The 21,816-nt window shown below is 41.8% G+C and overlaps 1 long non-coding RNA gene across 1 annotated transcript; it reads left to right on the forward strand.

Annotated features, from left to right (window-relative positions):
* The first annotated feature begins 1,975 nt into the window (after positions 1 to 1,975).
* LOC109501895 lies at positions 1,976 to 21,466 on the forward strand. The gene is made up of 5 exons (XR_002160237.3): positions 1,976 to 3,226; positions 4,201 to 4,281; positions 18,313 to 18,408; positions 19,529 to 19,617; positions 19,892 to 21,466. It is a non-coding gene; the product is annotated as an uncharacterized LOC109501895 (long non-coding RNA).
* The last annotated feature ends 350 nt before the right edge of the window (positions 21,467 to 21,816 follow it).

Consider the following 21,816-nt stretch of genomic DNA (forward strand, 5'->3'; position numbering starts at 1 on the left):
GCTCTGAGCTGTCAGCACAGAGCCCAATGTGGGGCCTGAACTCAACGAACCGTGAGATCATGACCTGAGCCGAAGTTGGACGCTCAACCGGCTGAGCCATCCAGGTGCCCGCCAATGAGGTATACTTCTTAACAAGGACAGCAAGGGCCTTACAGCTCTCATAGATGTTTGCAGAAATCTTAGGCCTTCTTTGGTACCGAGGGCAATTTACTGTTGACTTAAGACTTGTCCATCTTTGGCTAGGGACTAAGCATGTGGCCTGTAAAAGACAGGAGGATGGGGCCAAAACTGAGGTCCTGAGCAAAAAAGGAAATACTCCTAAGTGAACTCTTTACTTTGAATTAATGGATAGAAGCTGCAAGCAATACCATAATTAATGGCCTGATTATGATTCCCAAAACATACATTCTTAAATTTTTTTAAAAATTTTTTTTTAATGTTTATTTATTTTTGAGACAGAGACAGAGCATGAATGGGGGAGGGTCAGAGAGAGGGAGACACAGAATCTGAAACAGAGCTACCAGGCTCTGAGCTGGTAGCACAGAGTCCGACGCGGGGCTCGAACTCACGGACCGCGAGATCATGACCTGAGCCGAAGTCGGACGCTTAACTGACTGAGCCACCCAGGCGCCCCAAATTTTTTTAATGTTTATTTATTTTTGAGAGAGAGAGAGAGACAGAGCGTGAGTGGGGGAGGAGCAGAGAGAGAGGGAGATACAGAATCTGAAGCAGGCTCCAGGCCCCAAGCTGTCAGCACAGAGCTCGACATGGGGCTCGAACTCTTGAACTGTGAGATCATGACCTGAGCTGAAGTCAGACACTTAACCGACTGAGCCACCCAGGCGCCCCCTGAAATATCTTTAATATAAAGGTCATTTTATAATGAAATGTACTGGCATCCCATACACTGGGCTTGTTAACAAAATTTGAAAACCAAGCAGAAAGAAAACTACTGAATGAGGGTGCTAAAAACACCTAGGATTTAGCACAAATTTTGGCTCAGTAGATATTTTGGAATGAGTGACTACTTGAGCAAATGAATGAATTAATGCCCGAATTGATAAATGAGTGGATGGATGAATAAATGGTAGGAGAAAGACTGGCATGAGTGAATAAATGCCTGAATGGATACAGTTCCTGGCTAGTTATATAACAAGACATCGGATTCCTTATTTCATAGACAAGAAATGCTATGAAGTTGAACCCTTTTCTTTTTCACGGATCCTTTAGCAACATAAGAATGAATGTAGTCACATCACTGCTTACAGTTTCTGGCTTTTAATTCTTACGATCCCCTTACGCTGAGTACAGAAAATGGTCTGAGGTAAGGAGGCAAGTATTTTACATGGAACTTTGGACAACCTGCTTTTATTCCTCAGGGACAGTTTTCAAGCTACTCAACCTCGCTGCCCTAAAATGGGTGGACTGTGTGTGGCCCTTCTAACCCTGACAATCTGCATTCATTCATTTGTGGCATATTTTACTTCCAAGCTTATCACTGCGACAGAGCACACATTTTTTGAGAGGACAGCCCCTCCAGTGAACTGCCCAAGACATTCTTTGGATATCCATGACTTAGTCTGCATTCCAAAAGGATGGGGCAGTTTTCTGGAAACAAAATGGTAGGTGAAATCTCTGGGAGAGAGTTACATGGTGTGTCCTCACTGGCACCTTCACTAAGTGAGTAAATGTTATCTGAAATTCTGGCCAAATTTGATGATCTGGGAAAGGCAGTATGCACAGTGGTTAAGGTCATTGACTCTGGAGGCAGACTTCTTAGAATCCCAGCTCTGCCATTTACTTGAGCAAGTTACATATAAGGCTCACTGCTCAGTTATCTTTTTATTTTTTTAATGTTTATTTATTTTTGAGAAAGAGAGAGAGAGAGAGAGAGACAGAGAACGAGTGGGGGAGGGACAGACAGGGAGGGAGACACAGAATTCGAAGCAGGATCCAGGGTCTGAGCTGTCAGCACAGAGCCCGACATGGGGCTCGAACCCACGAACCGTGAGATCATGACCTTAGTCAAAGTCAGACGCTTAACCGACTGAGCCACCCAAGCGCCCCTCACTGCTCAGTTTTTAATCTGTAAAATTGGGGTAATAAAGGTACCTCCTTCCAATAAACATTTTTGTAAAGATTAAGTGGCTAAATGTATTTAAAGCCCAAGAACTAGGTCTTACACATGTTAGCTGCTACTTTTATTATTTATTACTTATAAGCAAATATGCCACCCTGGGTCCTCTATACTCTACGAGAGGTATTGGCTCTGTTCTCTGAAGGGTTTGTGCTGATTCATTGCCCTTTTTCATCCCAAAACATTTGTGAGGAAACTAGGTTTAATTTGGGTTATTGTCTGTGACTGGGAAGCAGAGTATAAAGTTACTGGTAACATTTGAGGGTGGATCATGTCAGGCCTTAACAGGTTCCCTTGTGTTTCTCCTTATAGTTGACCCCTGTCTGTAGGTTCTGGTCGTGAAGGAGTCACCTCACAAATAATCTGTCTTGACTCTACCTTTGTGTAAGCCCTCATCTCTGTGGTGTAATCTTCCTGCTCCTGGTTATCTCACTCTAGGTCTTGCCAGAACCTCCTCTTAGCCTCCCCTCCTAGCCCTACCTCTTCCCCAATACTAATTAGGTGACTCAGGCTCTGATACTGATCACTGAATTCCCAAATTCCTCTTGCCTCCATGCTTGACATTCCGAGCATTTGTTCTCCTAAGTTTTACTTCCGCTGAGCCTGTCCTAACCTCTGGACACTTTTCTACCTCCTGCCTTTTTTGCCTACTGTTGTTGGGATACATTGGTCGCCAATGACAATGGACTTTCAACCAGTATCTAAAGCAGCATATCTTCTTCACCTCCAACCTCTTCCTGGTACTGTTGCTTCATTTAAGAGAGGGCAGAAATGCTGTGTGTTCACCAAAACTCACCACAAGTTTCTTCTACCCCCTAAATATACAGCTAGGCCATATTTCCCAGTCTCCCTTATAGTTAGGTTTGGTCATGGGGCTGAATTTTGCTTGAAGGAACGTGGGTAAAAATTATGTCCAATCCTCATGAGATCCTCTATGCCCTCTCTCTCCTCCGCTACCTCCTAGCAAGATAGCAAGATTCTAACAGAGGGATCCAAGACTATACAAGAAGACAGAGCCATAGGATGCAAGGACCCCGGATTTCTGAGTGACCACGTGGAAGGCTGCCTATTGACCAGGAATTGGACTTGGTGTGAATGAGAAGTTAATTTTTATTTTTTGTTTTTTATTTTTATTTTTTTTAATATATGAAATTTATTGTCAAATTGGAGAAGTTAATTTTTATTATGTTAAGTTACTGTGATGATGATGATGACGACGATGATGATGATTTGGGTATAGCATTGAGCGTTCCCATAGTTCACACAAGGGGCTTGCCTCAATGTAACTCTCAGCTCTTCTCTAATTTTCCTGTCAGATTTTGTTGCAACTCTCCAGACAGACCTCATCTCATTGTCTTCCAGAGAAAAAGACCTTGAATGCACATCCTTGATCTCATAAACACCAACATTTAACTGAAACGTATCTAACTGTATCGAACTTTTCCATATTCCTTAAAGAATCTTCTAAGAACACTGATTCTCAGATTTGAAAATTGGAAAATTTGACAGAAACTACAGAACATTTCCTAGGGAAAAAGGCCCAATATACATAAGAACACACCTAAATTTCTGAGAATTTACGGGACCCTGAAGCCCATCCAAAGTTTCAGGATAAGAAAGAATCCCTGCTTCAAGAGTAAATAATGCATGAAAGTAATTTCTAAACCAGTCTTCTCAAACCGGACTGCCCTCTCTTCAATATAAGTTAAAAACATTCATTGGTTAATCCAGGTGGAAAATAAGTCCATAATGGCACCTTAATGTTTCCAAAGCAGTCTCCAGGCTCCGAGCTGCCACCACAGAGCCTGACTTGGTGCTCAAACCCCCCGACCATGAAATCATGACCTGAGCCCAATTCGGATGCTTAACCGACTGAGCCACCCAAGCGCCCCTTGTATTTGACTTTCTAATTTTGCCTTTTACTACATGAGTTTTTTTATGCCCTCTACGTAGTTTTTTCTCAGGGAGGAAATACATTTGACACAGGACAATTTTTTGTAACAAAGATTGTTCCAGAGTCTTTTCTCTCAACTTCAATTTTTCTTTTCTTGCTATTTTAATAGGTGGGCGGTGTTGCCAGAGTTTGCCTGCAAAGTGGAATCTTTGTGAAAGAAAAATAAAGATTTGATGGACAAGATTTATTGGTAAGCAGTTTGTGTGCTTAACAACACCTGATAGAGAATTGTGGCTAGGAGTGCCTGTTATAAGATAATCACATGAAATTATATCTGAATACACTCTTATCTGTTCAGTGTAGTATTTCAGAAGAGAGCTATGCCTTTGTATGTTCAAATAAGCAGATTGAATGGCTTCAGTTCTAATGGGTCATTTGTCATGATTACCACCCATATATCTCTTTGCATTTAAATGTTTTTTCTTTGTGTGCTAAGACAAACAATGCAGAAGCAGAGAGGCAAAAGAGGAAATACCAGTAAGAGAAAGAAGGCTTGATTTGAGCGTTTGAAAACATCATGAAAACCGAGGTCTCCAAATTGGACTCTGAGCTTTGTTTTTAGTAGCAACAGTGTATTCAGTGCCTCTGCAGCTGAAAAAAAAATTGAAAATGAGAAGTGTTTTGTGCTGTAAGGGGAAGACATAAAGTCACTACTAGGACATACAGCTGGATAGGCTAGAGAGAACCTCCATCTTTTTTTTTTTTTAATTTTTTTTAACGTTTATTTATTTTTGAGACAGAGACAGAGCACGAACGGGGGAGGGGCAGAGAGAGAGGGAGACACAGAATTGGAAGCAGGCTCCAGGCTCTGAGCCATCAGCCCAGAGTCGGACGCGGGGGCTCGAACTCACGGACCGTGAGATCGTGACCTGAGCTGAAGTCGGACTCTTAACCGACTGAGCCACCCAGGCCCCCCCCCCCAGAACCTCCATCTTTGTAATTAGATGGGTTATTAGATACACGGCTTTTGTAGTAAGAAAATGGACCCCTCTCTGCTGACTTCCCTCCCCTCTCCAGGTTTATAAAGTTTAAGAAAGTGTGTCCTATGTTATAAATGGTTCGGATGTAATCAAGCGGGCTAAAGCACAAGCCCATATGACGGCTAACTATGTGGTATGATTGGAGGGACAGCAAAAGACACACTTTACTGAGAAAATCACCAAAATTTGTACCCTTAAGATCCTTCTCCTTCTGTTCTTTAGGATGTGTTGTTGTTGTTTTTTTTAATTTTTTTTCAACATTTTTTATTTATTTTTGGGACAGAGAGAGACAGAGCATGAATGGGGGAGGGGCAGAGAGAGAAGGAGACACAGAATCGGAAACAGGCTCCAGGCTCTGAGCCGTCAGCCCAGAGCCCGACTCGGGGCTCGAACTCACAGACCGTGAGATCATGACCTGGCTGAAGTCGGACGCTTAACCGACTGAGCCACCCAGGCGCCCCTAGGATGTGTTGTTAATTAAGCAAGTAATTCATGAGTTCTTTATTTCTTCAAAAGATTCAAACCATGTAGAGGTAATTAATGACATAACTTAAAGTTAGTAATGAATTTGACCGTGTAAGGTATTACTAAGCATTATATCATGACATAGAATTGGCAGGTAAGCTATGAAAAAAGGAGAGTGTGTGGCTGGGATTAAGAGTGTGAGATGCTGAGAGAAGGCGAAGGACTCAGATGGACGCCCCACTAAGGCTCTCGGGGAAAGCCAGCAAGGAACTGATGACACCACTAGCTGACTGAGAGTCTGTAGAGGGAAGCAAAAAAGAGCTTGCTGGGGAGTTGGAGGTGTTGTCAAAGACAAATTTAGTACACTTCCTTAGATTTGCCTACGACCAGCTCGGAGTGCAATCTTGCCTCTGTAGAACGGATGGACCAGAGACACAGCTTTAGAAACAAGTTCTAGTCTTATGAGTGCAGGCATTGGAACGGGGAGTGGGGGAAAGGAAGCCAGACTTAAGAACCAGACCTGAGGCCGAGTTCTAATTCAACCACTAATCACCCCCAGGCCCTCGAGCAAGTCAATTTCCCTCTCCTAGCGTCAGCTTCCTCACACGCAAAGTACAAACAGGAGCACCTACTTCTTTCATTAGATCGCTTCTCTAAGTGTCAAGCGGCGTTCTAGGCCCCTGGCTGACACTATGAGTGTACCTTTCCCAGAAAAGTTGTTTATGAATTACGGCTTTGGTAATATAATTTCATCTCACGTGCTGTAAGCAAGTGTGCTATTTAAAGGAAATAAGAGGTGGGCCTTTTAAGTGATGAGAATTTATATGGTAAAAAGAAAACAGCTGATTGTTTTTGTAACATTAAATTGTTATACACATTTTTTTTCTTAGAATGGCCTTCCTAGCACGCCTGGGTGGCTCAGTGAGTTCAGCATCTGACCTTTGCTTTGGGCTCATGATCTCACGGTTGTGAAATCAAGCGCCTGCATCACCCTGTCCCACACCCGCTGTGGAGCCTGCTTCAGATTCTCTTTCCCTCTCCCTCTGTCCCTCCACTGCTTATGGGCTCACTCTCCGCCTCTCGTCTCTCCGTCTCTCTCTCTCTCTCTGAAGAGAAGGGGGATACCTGGGTGGCTCCATCAATTAAGCGACCAACTCTTCTTATCAGCTTCGGTCATGATATCTGAGTTAGTGAGATGGAACCCCGCGCTGGGTTCTGTGCTGGCAGCACAGAGCCTGCTTAGGAATTTCCCTCTCCCTCTCTGCCTGCCTCCCCCCCACTTGTGTGCATGTTTGCTCACATGTGCACACACTCACTCTCTCTGTCAAAATTAATGACATTAAAAAAAAAAAAAAAAGAATGGCCTTCCTGCTACAGTATTTACTCATCAATTTATTTAAATGGGATAGTTCATTTGCAGGGTTCATAAAGTTTGCCATCTGCTCAGTGAAAGCCAATCTTCCCCCCCCTGGGGGGGGGGGAACAAGGAATGACAGCCCCCTGTCCTGTTCTTACTTATTAATAGGAATCTCTCCAATTCTTCCCTCTCTTGGCCTTCCTAGTGAAAAACAACTTGGTTACATTGAGTGCCCCTTAAGGGATATGGAGATGTCAACACCAGGGTAAAGGTAGGAAGGGGTGAGGTAGAGTATACCTTTCTATAAGGCTATAGGCTTAGAAACAAAACAAAGAACAAAAAGACCTCTCTAAGATGGACAAGCATTAAGAAAATGTTTGGCTTTGTTATTAATTTTAAGTAATAACAAAAGCTAATATTTATATAATACTTAATATGTACTTTGCACCCTTCTACAAACTTCCAACGAGTTAGAACATTTGAACCTATCTCCATTTTTGGATGGAGAAACTGAAGCAGAAAGAAATAAAAGTAAGTGGCCTCAAATCACATAGAAAGCAATAAAGTCAGAATTCAGATTCCGATGATCTGACATCAAAGCTTGACCACCATATTACTGCACCACTGTGCTCGAAACTGTTACTAGAACAAAGTATGGAGGCACCTGGGTGGCTCAGTCGGTTATGGGTCTAACTTCAGCTCAGGTCCTGATCTCCTGGTTCATGAGTTAGTGCCCCATGCGGAACTCTGTCCGAGCAGAGCCCACTTAGGATCCTCTATCCCCCTCTTCCTGTCCCTCCCCCACAGGCTCACATACTCTCTCGCCAAAATAAAAAAAATAAATAAATAAACATTAAATTAAAAAAAAAAAAAAGAACAAAGTCTGAGACACTGCTTTCACAGACAGTTTCTGCCCACATAGCAGTGACTTGGAAAACTTTCTGGTCCTTATTCCTTTATTGAAACCCAGCGTTCAAAGTGATTTGAGGGCATTTGTCTGAAGATATTATAACTAATTAGTCCCAATTCCAATTCTCAGAGAAGCCAAATGGAACAGCTAATATTTTGTGTCAACTTGGCTAGGTCATGGTACCCTGATATCTGATCAAATACTTGTCAGGATGTAGCTGTGAAGGTATTTATTATATGAGATGAACATTTAAATCAGTAGACTTTGAGTAAAGCAGACAACTCTCCATACTGTGGTGGGCGTTGTCAAATCAGTTGAAGGTCCTAAGAGAAATAAGCTGGAGGTCCTCTGAGGAAGAGGGAACCTGTTGGTTCTGCTTTTCTGGAGAATGCCAACACACTAAATACTACTTTTTTCTCTTAAAAATTTTCTCTTATACTCAAGCCATGATGTGCTGTAAGCAAAGCTGTTGCCAAATCACTTTGTCAATGAAGGGTCTGAAGTAATTATGTCTTTTCTTTCTCCACATAGTCCCATGTGACTGGCCAGTCACAATCAAACTGACTTTCAAATACGGGAGCACAAAAGGGCAAAGGAATAGATGCCAACAGACTCATTAGCACCTTTCCCATATCACCCCGGTCTACTTACTTGAGAGGCAGATGTTGACAATGGCAAAGGCCAAAGTTCTCACCCAAATAAGCTATCTCGGAAAAGGAAATCCAAAATAATAATGGTTGTGAGATGCCTTATCCCATTTTTTTAAAAACAACTTTTTTTAATGTTTATTTGTTTTTGAGAGAGAGAGACAGACAGACAGAGCACAAGTGGGGGAGGGGCAGAGAGAGAAGGAGACACAGAATCTGAAGCAGGCTCCAGGCTCCCACCTGTCAGCACAGAGCCTGACGTGAGGCTTGAACTCACAAACCGCGAGATCATGACCCGAGCCAGAGTCAGACACTCAACTGACTGAGCCACCCAGGCGCCCCAAGCTTTATTTCATCTTTAGGAGGAACTGTGGAAAGAGCAGCCAACAGTTACACAGACAGTTAAGATTGTGCCTCCATAAATTCCAGGCAATATTCTAATTGTAACCCATGCTGATTAAATGTTACCACTTCACCTTCATGATTAACGAAAGTTTTCTGGCTGTTGTCAAATCTTAAGCGACAAGCTTTTAACTTCCTTCATTTCTTATCAATGAAACCCATTTGGAAGACTCGTTCAAAGCAATGTCTTTAACTGGAAAGGACTCCCTCATGCATGAATGAACAATGTGTTTCCTCAGGTCCCTAATGAAATGGGCTCTGTTTAGGATTGCAGAAACATCTGGAATGTATGTGATAAGACAAGAGGGGAACATTATAGGGGGGAAACTCAGAAGGTTCATTTGTTTTAACGTAAGAGATGAAGAAAAGAGACAGTAAAATATAAAACTCACTAGATGGGTTTGATAGCAGCTGGGACAAGCTGAGAAAAATCTGTTCCGAAAGAAGTCAGGAGACCTGCATGTAGAATGAGATGCACTGTGTGTTAGGCATTTTGTTTCTCCTTGTTATAAAAGACTAATATTCTCAGATACTCTGCAGAGTTTTAAAAATAGTTCTCGTGAAAACGACTCTCTCAAAAAGTGATGTCTATAAAGATGCTGTGAGGAACTGATTACTTCTATTAATTAAATGAATGTGGGTGAACAAAACTAATAATTCAGGGGAACCCTTCTGTTATGAGGGATTTGTGTCCCACGCCCGCAGATTCATATGTTGAATCCTCGTCCCCAGTGTGATGGTACTTTGAGGTGGGGCTTTTGGGAAGTGATTGGGATCAGTGCCCTTATAAAAGATGCTTGAGAAAGCTTCCGGCCCCTTCTGCCGCATGAGGTCACAGTGAGAAGATGGCTCTCATCAGATACTGAATCTCCTGGAGCCATGCTCTTGGATTTCCTAGGCTCCAGCACTCTGAGATACAGATGTTTATTGTTTATAAGCCACCCGATTTGTGGCCTTTTTGTTGTAGCAACCTGCACAGACTCGCTCTCCCAAGCCTGATTCATCTGCTCATTCCCCTAGTCATTGTGTAAAGCACCTCATTTCCTGATTTCACTTCTTTTTTTAAAATTTTTTTTTTCAACGTTTATTTATTTTTGGGACAGAGAGAGACAGAGCATGAACGGGGGAGGGGCAGAGAGAGAGGGAGACACAGAATCGGAAACAGGCTCCAGGCTCTGAGCCATCATCAGCACAGAGCCCGACGCGGGGCTCGAACTCCCGGACCGCGAGATCGTGACCTGGCTGAAGTCGGACGCTTAACCGACTGCGCCACCCAGGCGCCCCTCTGATTTCACTTCTTTACGTAGGTAGATTTTAATCTACATGATACTCGGATCTTTGCTCTAATACATTCTTTTAGTCTCAGAATTTACTTCATTTCTATGCAACAATAAATCTCACATGTACTCAGTGTTTATTACATACTAACCCCTGTGAAATGGTTTACGTTCACATAGTATCTCATTTAATCTTGCAACAGTCCAAAGAGGAGGTAGTACGATTATCCTCATTTTACCAGTTAAGAAACTGAGGCAGAAAGAGGTTCAGTCATTTACCCAAGGTTATACAGCTGCCCATCCATAATGGGAAACAATTCACATGGCTTTGTCAAGGTTAATCCGTGGCCACAGTGACTCATCCTATTCCTAATTATCAATCATTCTTTTATACCACAGGTTTTATGGCCCATCTCTTCTCCTCTTTACAATCCATCCTGTTCCGTCCTCTCTTCCCCCAAATTAAAAAAGTACAAAGTCTGGGAAACAAATACCTAGATAATTGAAGGGTTTGCTTTCATTATTTGGTTTTAATGGAAAGCTCAGGGTCCTTTCCCTCATTTTTCATTTCATTTTAATTTGAAGAGCTGGTCTTTGGTATTTCATATGTCTGCTAGGAATGAAGGCAAGTCCTTCAAACTGGGTGTTTTGCCTATCAAAACATTTTCATAATGATCCTTGGGCTAAGGTTAGATAAGAAATCCAGCGCTGTGATGAATAAGAAGCAACAGTATCACACTCTGTCCTGGCTGAAGGACATAAAACTTGCTTTTGAGCTTTTCTTTGGCAGTTTGCAGGCAGTATTTCTAGAACAAAAGCCTCCTCCATTCGGTGCTGCAGACCATGGTGCCTGATTCACTGATGGAGTCTCTGAGCTGACTGGGTGAGCCAGAGTCCGAGGGACATGTCTCCGAAAACTAGACAGGGCACAAGAAAATCCTGGGGACCCAATACCTGGCACAGCTTGGAAACTTATTTGTATGATAAACTGAGCCTAAATTGCCAAGGCTTCCTCTTATTGCACAAAACAGTGACAATTTTCCACTTAAAAAAAAAATCTTACCAGGCCACCAAGGCTACTGAAAAGGAGTGGTGCCTCAGAAGAGAAACCCTCGGTAGGCAGCTGCTGGTGATGTTATTATTTAAAGGAAAATTTATACTTGGCAATGCTTCTTAAACTTTAACGTGAATGTGAATCTCCTGGGGATCTTTTTTTTTTTTTTTAATTTTTTTTTTCAACGTTTATTTTTGGGACAGAGAGAGACAGAGCATGAACGGGGGAGGGGCAGGGAGAGAGGGAGACACAGAATCCGAAACAGGCTCCAGGCTCTGAGCCATCAGCCCAGAGCCTGACGCGGGGCTCGAACTCCCGGACCGCGAGATCGTGACCTGGCTGAAGTCGGACGCTTAACCGACTGCGCCACCCAGGCGCCCCTCTCCTGGGGATCTTATCAAAGATCAGATTCTGATTCTGGGGTGGGGTCAGAGATTTTGCATTTCTAACAACTTCCAGATGATGCTGATGTTACTGGTCCACGAACTTCAAGGATATACAGACCTGCATAGAGAAAGGAGATTACCTTTCAGTATGGCTAGCCCACGGTTGGTCTATTTGTTTTTTATTTTCTTGAAGGCTTGTGCTGAATAATAAAGTCTACTTCGCTTTCTTTCCACCTTGTCACTTGTGTTTGGAGCAACACAATGCAAGGGCAAGCTGGAACTTGTGAACAGCAGACACATTAATAAAAGAAAGCTCCAGAGGGAGAACCCACGACCAGCCTGTTGCCATGACGCCAGGTTAATGACACTGCGCTGGAAGAGTGATTCTCCCTGGACTAGGGATCAAGTGACACCATCTTAATTGCCCATGGAAAAGACTGCCCCTTTTCTAGCAAACAATTATTTCCTGATCAATACCCCTGTCTTGTTAAATACACTTTCTGACCATTTATAACTAAACATCTGATACACTTTCCCCGAGAAGGAGAACACCTTCTCAGTTACCGCTACTCACCAGCAGCCCCGACCCACAGAGCACACAAAAGCTTCTACGGGTAGCCAGTCTCAATTGTTTGAAACTCCTCATTATTTGTTATGCTTCGGTGACTTTTGACTATAGATGGAGAAATAAGAAGGGCCCACAACTTCCCTTCTAGCAACTTGTTTTATGCTTACGGTTAAAGCCTCAGCTTGGGGGAAGGAAAGTGGATTGTCTCAAGCCCTCTCCGGAGGCATCGCCTAACCTCGGCCGCTGCCCCTTGCCAGTCCTCATCACCCTACTCACTTCGCATTTGGTTGTGGCCCAGAGGACTCATGGACTGCTGTCCCACCTGACACCGGATGAGATACGGGTTAGGAGAGCAGTGCATCTCTCACTTCCCCTTTTGGTTCTCTATTTTACTTCCCCCCGTAACATCATCACACTGCACTGAAAATTTTATTAATGAGTGTCCTGGGTTGAATAGTGTCCCCTGAATTAATATCTACCAAGTACCTCACAGTGGAATCTTGCTTGGAAATAGAGTCTTTGTAGAAATAATTAGTTAAGACGAGGTCACGGTCAGCATGAGCCCCAAATCCAATCGCTGTGTCCTTATAAGAGGAAAGGGCACACACGTACTCCCAGAAGAGGGCCACGTGACAGTGGAGGCAGAAATTGGATGCCATCCGAGGAATTCCAAAGATTGCCAGCAACTACCAGAAGTGAGGGAAGGACAAGGAAGGATTCTCCACCAGAACCTTTAGAGCTGTTGGTATGGCCAATAACTTGATTTCAGAGTCCTAGCCTCCAGAATGATGAGAGAATAAATTTCTATTGTTCAAAACCCCCCAGTTTATGGTACTTCATCACAGCACCCATAGGAAAATAATGAGTGAGGGAAATCAAAGGAGTTAAAAGGTATGCTGGAAAGAATTTAAAACTGTGGGGAAATTTGACTTACAGTCTAAAGAAAAAGGCTCTGGGAATTAAGCCCTTCATAGAGTTCCATTTCCTCACTTTGTCAATGGGTCAAGTCTGGGCTTTCCACGGGAACACCTTCTTCAAACCTCTACAGTTCAAATCCCATCCACCTCTTGGGAAATCTCACAAACAATCATTTGGGATTGGTTTGCCAATTTTAAGCCCAATACCAGAAGCAGAAGCAGATGCCGCAGCCATAACCAGCTCCCACAATTGTATAATGTCTAATCCCTATGTATAACTCATGGTGGTTCTGTTTCTCCTATTGAATGGTAATCAATCCAGAATTTTCGTACCAGATATGAGGTATCCTGGTTACCTAGTGCTGTGTAACAAAACATCCCAACACTTTTTCTTCAAGGAGAATTATTGTTTTTTAAATGTTTACTTATTGGGGCACCTGGGTGGCTCAGTTGGTTGAGCGTCCAACTCAGCTCAGGTCATGATCTCACAGCTCATGAGTTCAAGCCCCGCATTAGGCTCTGTGCTGACAGTTCAGAACCTGGAGCCTGCTTTGGATTCTGTGTCTCCCTCTCTCTCTGCCCCTAACCCACTCACATTCTGTCTCTGTCTCTCTCAAAAATAAATAAGCATTAAAAATATTTAAATGTTTATTTATTTATTTTGAGAGAGAGAGAGAGAGAGAGAGAGAGAGAGAGAATGAGCATGAGACGGGTAGAGAGAGAGGGAGAGAGAGAGAGAATTCCAAGCAGGTTCTGCTCTGTCAGCACAGAGCCCAACGTGGGGCTCAATTCCACAAACTGTGAGATGATGACTTGAGCAGAAATCAAGAGTCAGACGATTAACCGACTGAGCTACCCAGGTGCCCCAACATCCCAACACTTATTGGCTTAAAACAATAATAGTCATTTTATTAAATCTCATTATTACTGTGGGTTGGGTATTTGGCAAGTACTTAGTGTGGTAGTTCTGTCTTGGTCCTTACTTTTCGACTTCTGCTAATGGTCTACTCAACACCCTTCTGGTTCTGGCCACCAATGCCAATGGCAAATGCCACTTGTTTTAGGGTTTTGTTATAGCAGCATTCAACTTCCAGGTACCAAATCTTCTTCTGGTATCTATTACTGACTTAAAAATCACCCCAAGACATCAATAATTATTCCATTATCTCTCATAGTTTCTGTGTATGAGGGATTTGGGAAGGACCCAACTACCAGGTTCTGGCACAGGGTTTTCATGTGGTTGCAATCAGATGATGGCTGGAACTGGAAGAGCAGGGAAATGGAGCAGCTGGGGGCTGGCCAAGCATCTCTCTCTTTACCTGTAGTCCCAGGGCCTCTTCATATGGTCTCTGCATGGACCACCTGAGAGCATTGTGGCCTTTTGGCAGTGAGCCATTCATATTCTGGGTGAAGTCTTTGACATCAAGGGGCCCAGTGAATAAGGCAACACATTTAATGACTTAGCTTCTTTCCTTCTTTCTTTTCTTCTTTCTTTCTTCTTTCTTTCTTTCTTTCTTTCTTTCTTTCTTTCTCTCTCTCGTGAGAGAAATGAATTTATTTGAAAAAATAGATGTTGAGGTGTTCAGACAAAAGCTTTCATGGGTACTTAGAATTATAGCATGTACATGGGAGTGTTTGCTTTCTTTTTTTATTATTTTTTTAAAATTTATATCCAAGTTAGTTAGCATATAGTGCAACAATGATTTCAGGAGTAGATTCCTTAATGCCCCTTACCCATTTAGCCCATCCTCCCTTCAAACCCCTCCGGTAACCCTCTGTTCTCCATATTTTAGAGTCTCTTATGTTTTTGTCCCCCTCCCTGTTTTTATATTATTTTCGCTTTCCTTCCCTTATGTTCATCTGTTTTGTCTCCTAAAGTCCTCATATGAGTGGAGTCATATGATATTTGTCTTTCTATGACTGAGTAATTTCACTTAGCATAATACCCTCTAGTTCCATCCACGTAGTTGCAAATGGCAAGATTTCATTCTTTTTGATTGCCAAGTAATGCTCCATTGTATATACATACCACATCTTCTTTATCCATTCATCCATCGATGGACATTTGGGCCCTTTCCATACTTTGGCTATTGTCAATAGTGCTGCTGTAAACATGGGGGTGCATGTGCCCCTTCGAAACAGCATATGTATCCCTTGGATAAATACCTAGCAGTGCAATTGCTGGGTCGTAGTGTAGTTCTATTTTTAGTTTTTTGAGGAACCTCCATACTGTATTCCAGAGTGATTGTACCAGCTTGCATTCCCACCAGCAATGCAAAAGAGATTCTGTTTCTCTGTATCCTTGCCGACATCTGTTGTTGCCTGAGTTGTTAATGTTAGCCATTCTGACAGGTGTGAGGTAGTATCTCTTTGTAGTTTTGATTTGTATTTCCCTGATGATGACTGATGTTGAGCATTTTTTCATATGTTGATTGGCCATCTGGATATCTTCTTTGGAAAAGTGTCTATTCATGCCTTTTGCCCATTTCTTCCCTGGATTTTTTGTGTTTTGGGTGTTGAGTTTGATAAGTTCTTTATAGATTTTGAATACTAACCCTGTATCTGATATGTCATTTGCAAATATCTTCTCCTATTCTGTCAGTTGCCTTTTAGTTTTGCTGATTGTTTCCTTCCCTGTGCAGAAGCTTTTTATTTTCATGAGATCCCAATAGTTCGTTTTTGCTTTTGTTTCCCATGCCTCTGGAGACGTGTTGAGTAAGATGTTGCTGTGGCCAAGATCAAAGAGGTTTTTTCCTGCTTTCTCCTCAAAGATTTTGATGGCTTCTTGTCTTAGATTTTGGTCTTTTATCCATTTTGAGTTTATTTTTGTGTATGGTGTAAGAAAGTGGTCCAGGTTCATTTTTCTGCATGTTGCTGTCCAGTTTTCCCAGCACCACTTGCTGAAGAGACTATCTTTATTCCATTGGATATTCTTTCCTGCTTTGTCACAGATTAGTTGGCCATACGTTTGTGGGTCCATTTCTGCGTTCTGTATTCTGTTCTACTGATCTAAGTGTCTGTTTTTGTGCCAGTACCATACTGTCTTGATGATTACAGCTTTGTAATACAGCTTGAAGTCTGTGACTTAGCTTATTTTTGTCCTAAGAATATAATGTCTTCTCTTCCTTCTCCAAAGATATTAATAATACCTTTTTTCCTTGTTAGTTTTCATCTCCTTCCATAGTTTGTTTCCTCCAAATTTTTTTGTTTGCTCTCTTTCATAAGTGTCATTATTATTTTTTTTAATTTTACTTGAGAGAGAAAGTGAGAGAGTAGGAGTGAGCAGGAGAGAGGGGCAGAGGGAGAGAGAGAATCTCAAGCAGGCTCCATGCTCAGCACGGAGCCTGACACAGGGCTTAATCCCACAATCCTGGTATCATGACCTAAGCTGAAATCAAGAGTCAAATGCTCAACTGCCTGAGTACCCCTATTTTTTAAATCATAAATGTCATTATTTTAATTGGTATCCATTTTATTAATTCTGAGGTTAAACCTTTAAAAGCTGTTGGGGCTCCTGGGTCGTTCAGTTGATTAAGTGTCCAACTTTGGCTCAGGTCATGATCTCATGGTTTGTGAGTTTGAGCCCCATGTTGAGCTCTGTTCTGATAGCTTAGCATCTGGAGCCTGCTTTGGATTCTGCATCTCCCTGTCTCTCTGCCTCTCCCCTGCTCACACTCTGTCTCTGTCTCTCAAAAATAAATAAACATTGGGAAAAAAAAATTAAAAGCTGTTTATTGATCACATGCATTTTTATCTTTTTTGAATTGCCTTTTCATTTCATTTCTTTCTTTTCTCCTTCCTTCCTTCCTTCCTTCCTTCCTTCCTTCCTTCCTTCCTTCTTTCTTTTGTCAGAGAGAGAGAGGGAGAGCATGGGAGGGGCAGGGAGAGGGGCAGAGAAAGAGAATCCCAAGCAGGGTCCACACCAAGCACAGAGCCCAACTCAGAGCTCTCTCCTATAGACGTGATATCATGACCTGAGCTAAAACCAAGAGTTGGACACTGAACTAATAGAGCCACCCAGGTGCCCCAACCTTTTCATTTCTTTTGCCCATTTCCCTATTGTGGTGATTGTCTTTTTTTAAGGTTTTAAAGAAGTCTTTATATGCTAATGACACTGTTTGCCATTTATACTGTACATATTATTCTCCCATTAGTTGTCATATTTTCCAAGCTAAAAAGTAGGATAAATGCTATGAAAAAGGATGTTTTCCTGATTTTTAAATGTATATATATTTAAAGATTTATAACAATCTATAAAAATAAATTACAGTTACAATTTAATAATTCACCTTTAAAGAAAATAATAAAAACTCCTGAAATTAGAACTGTTCCTGAAGATCCATACCCGTTAAATAATGGTTTTCATTTCTGCTCGCACATCAGAATCACTTGGGGAACTTTCAAAAGTACTGATGCCTGGGTCCTAGCCATACCAAAGATTGGTCTGGAGATGCTAATGTGCAGCCAGCAGTGAAAATCTTTGCTATATGTAATCAGTACTCTTGATCAGAGCTGGCTTCCTGTGGGTCAAGATTCCTTCCAGAGAACTGGGCGCTGAGCATGGCTCTTGGGTCTTATCCTTCCTGGGTTCTTCTGAGCAGCCTCTTTATTGATAGGTTGCAAAAAGTCCATTTGCTCATATGCACCTCCTCACCCTCTTTTGTCACTAGCTGCCTGAAATTCTCAATATCATGGTCAGTCCTTAAGGTTTCTTCTCTTAAGATGTCCTGTTGCTTGAGAGTTGAACACACTGGTTACCTAGTTCCTTGTTACCCAAAGTGGTGTTCTGGACCAGCAGGCCCCCAGCTCTAACCCCAGACCTAATGAATCAGAGTCTGCATTTAAATCAAATTCCCAGATGATTCATATGCACATTAAAGCTTGAGAAAGACAAATCCACAGGCAATTGTCCACAAGGATGTAAACTACAGTAGGGCAGGGACCTTGTCTATCTTGTCCACCGCTGTGCTTTCAGACCTACAATTACATATGTTGAATGAATGGATTTGCTTATTAAAGGAAGTTAAACATGTGCTATAATATGAGTCATATAATATGTGTCAACAAAGCTTTCTTTGGGTGCGACTGTGATAGGCAGAATCATATTGTGGATATATTTTGTTCAATGTAGCATAATATTTATATATGCTATATTAGTATGACTTGAGTTGTACTAGGTATAGTGACTTATTACTACTATTTGTATTTTTTTAACACTTCCTAAAAGACTTTCATGTGTCTTTATTTATTCTCTACAGTGTGCAAGGACTCAACTCTGTGAACCAAGAGAACATGGGTATCTTCACTTAATACAAGGGCAAACACAAGATTGAAAGATTTGTGCAAGCTTGCTAGTGAGTTACTGCCAAAGTAGAATTTGTACTTGAAACTCCCAAGTTTCCAGACTACTGGCTAACCACCTCTCATGGAATGTATCTAGAACTCAGCATTGTGTAATGCTAATTATGTTCAAACTTCTGTACCAAGAACATGAAAGAATTGTAATATCGGTAATAAAACGTTTTCATTTAAAGGCATTCCCCCTAGTTTTATATACTAATATGTTTGGATTTAAGTAACTAATTAAAGTCTACAGTAAAACCCCAAAATGAAGATTGACAATACACACCTGTAAGGATTTCATGAAGTAAACTTGAAATAAAATTGTATTGGGTATTCATCAGAAAACTAACATGAAATTGCTTTGCCTTTTATAGCTCTATATCTTTATGAACTGGGAAGAGAACACATTCTATTTTGTGGAACTGTCACTTTATTTTTTGCCTCAGAAAATAACCCTTCATTCCTTTTTGATGACACCCAGAATAATCTCTGATCATATAATTTATTTCTCGGTTCACCAGAGGATATTTGTAGCGAAGTGAACTTCAGAGATGGATGTTTAGGATAATGTTATGACGTTAGAGGCAAAGTAGATAAGAGGCATTTGGAAGGAATTCATGACAATGTGATAATCTTTCATAAATGATTCCTTCCTCGCCTATTTTTAGATAGAAATGCCATTAGATGCATTCAATTATCTTCAACAGACTCTATTGTTTAAACCCAAGAGTGAGAACTGCTTTTTAGTTGTCTTCATATCCCTCAGAATTTTGTATGTGACACTGCCTTGTATTTAAGAGGAGTTCCACAAATATTTGTTTAATTGAATTACTCACCTGTACTGTGAGACACCATGTTTATGTTCTTTAGATGTAGAACCCCCAAAACCTAAAGTAATAATGATAAACACTAAACTCAATCCAGGTTCTTAAAACTATCCTCAAATAGCTTAAAAAGGGGGTGTTCTTAAACTGTAAATTTAACTTCTACAAATCTGCCCTTAGAGTGAACACCAGCATCATTTTCTCCCTAGAGCTTTCTTCATCCCTCTACCCTTGGTCAAAGTAGAAAGACAATTTTGGACATGGTGAGTGGGTCATGCACCACAGATCTGGATATGTTTTATTCTAGAAATGAGTGACAAACGTAAGCAAAGTTTTACCTGAAGAGACGTGGAAAGAAAAAACAATGCAACAATGTCCTCCATATATTGAGAACGTGTAAGTATTGGGTGCTATACTGAATTCTTCTTGAAAAAATTTTTTTAATTTTAATTAGAGAGAGAGTGCATTTGTGCATGTGGGGCGGAGGGGGGGGGGAGCGAATCTTAAGCAGACTCCATGGAGCCTGATGTGGGGCTTGATCCAATGACCTTGGGATCATGACCTGAGCCAAAATCAAGAGTTGGATGTTCAACTGAGTGAGGCACCCAGGTGCCCCATACTGAATCCTTTATAAAAGACAAACTCCACTATTACTGCCTTCTATTTACAGATAAGGACGATGGGGAAGCTGAGACAAAGAACTTTTGAGTAACTCTTCTGAGCTAGTGAGTGGCAAGACTGGGATTTGAACTCAGGCTGTATGGCTCCAGACTCATCACTCTCTATGGTATGCTGCCTCTCCAAAATGATTGTTAAAGTTTCTTTTTCTTGTATAATGAATTAAGACCTTTTCCACACCCATTTAGAACTGATTTGTCCTGCATCCCATCCCTCTTTCACTGGATAAGCTTATTCATAAAACCTATCATTAAAAACCCACACCCTAAAATGAGCATGATAGGCAAACAGTTTAAGGGATTCCAATAGCAATTAGCTTTCCCCAAATAGCACATTTTTTTTTTAGCAAGGACTCAGAAAAGCCAAGGAAGTCGTGCTAAATCACCATGATATTAGTGGGCCAAGATGTTTCTGAACAAATGGGATGCTCTAAGGGTACCCATGCAAATGGTTTCTCTCTTTGGACTACATGATGACTAATGTTCCTTCCTTGCCTATACCACCTATCTTGGCTTATCACTGTTTCTGGGGGACGTGGGGAGGACATGTAACTCCCCAGGCCTCCATGATATTCATCTACAATTCTGGGCAGCTCTTGAAGCAAGTGTGAAGGACTAAAAGGTCAATAAAGTAAAACACATATATGTAGTGACAAAGCAAGACACAACTGATAGAAAATAATGCAAAGAAATTTCATGAAGCTCAAATAAATGGACAAACGATATAGGCATTTGTTGGTCCTCCTTGGTGTGACAAATGAAACAGGCATTAACATGGAGGACAAAGCCCATTGTAGCTCTTTGTCAATGATCCGGTAGAGTACTGGCTTCTACTCCTGACCAGAGATCACCCTTTTCTATACAATAAATACTTGTAGAGTACCTACTATGTGCTGGACACTTTCTAGACATTGGAATTATGTCTTAGTTCATTTGGGCTGCTATAAGAAAAATGCCAGAAGCCAAGTATAAGCCACAAAAATTTATTTCTCATGTTCCAGAGGCTAGAAAGTTGAAGATCAAGCACTGGCTGATTCCATATCTGGTGAGGTCCACTTCCTGGTTTATGGATGACCTTCTTTTCATTATAACCTCACATGGTGGAAGGGGTGAGCTAGCTCCCAGGGTCTCTTTTGTAAGGCCACTAATGCCAAACATGAGGGCTCTGCCCTCATGACCTAATCACCTCCTGAAGGCCCCCACCTCCCACTACCATCACCTTGAAGGTTAAGATTTCAACATATGAATGTAGGGGGGCACAAACATTTAGTCTGTAGTGGTATAAACAGAACTAACAAAGATCCTTGTCCTCCCAGAGTTCATATTCTTTTCATCTTTCTTTTTCATATTCATTTTAAAAGGAGCCACTGTTCTTTTTGTTCGGATGTTTCTTTATATTTTTAGTCCTCTTAGTGGGTAAAATGTGGCAGATTGCATAAAATAGAGCAACAAAGGTATTAAACCACAAATGGCCCAAATCCCCGACCGTTAATAGCACAGGAGACATCTGAGATTGCATGAGTGTGAGGTAAGGCCCCGAGGCATCGCATGGGCCAACTTCTGCATTAGTACTGCTTCAGGTTTGGGGCGCGTGGGTGGCTCAGTCGGTTGGTCGTCTGACTTCCGCTCAGGTCATGATCTCACGGTCCAGTGAGTTCGAGCCCCGCGTCGGGCTCTGGGCTGACGGCTCAGAGCCTGGAGCCTGTTTCCGATTCTGTGTCTCCCTCTCTCTCTGACCCTCCCCTGCTCATGCTCTGTCTCTCTCTGTCTCAAAAATGAATAAAACGTTAAAAAAAAAAAAAAAGTACTGCTTCAGGTTCAGCTTCGGAACTTTTTTTCCTCTTGGGACAAAATGGCTGATGAACGTGGATTTTTTTTTTTTTTAAATGGCCTAAGATGTTGTAAGTCCAGGTTGAAG

This window comes from Felis catus, chromosome A1, assembly GCF_018350175.1.
Source record: "Felis catus isolate Fca126 chromosome A1, F.catus_Fca126_mat1.0, whole genome shotgun sequence".
In the NCBI taxonomy this organism is placed as follows: Eukaryota; Metazoa; Chordata; class Mammalia; order Carnivora; family Felidae; genus Felis; species Felis catus.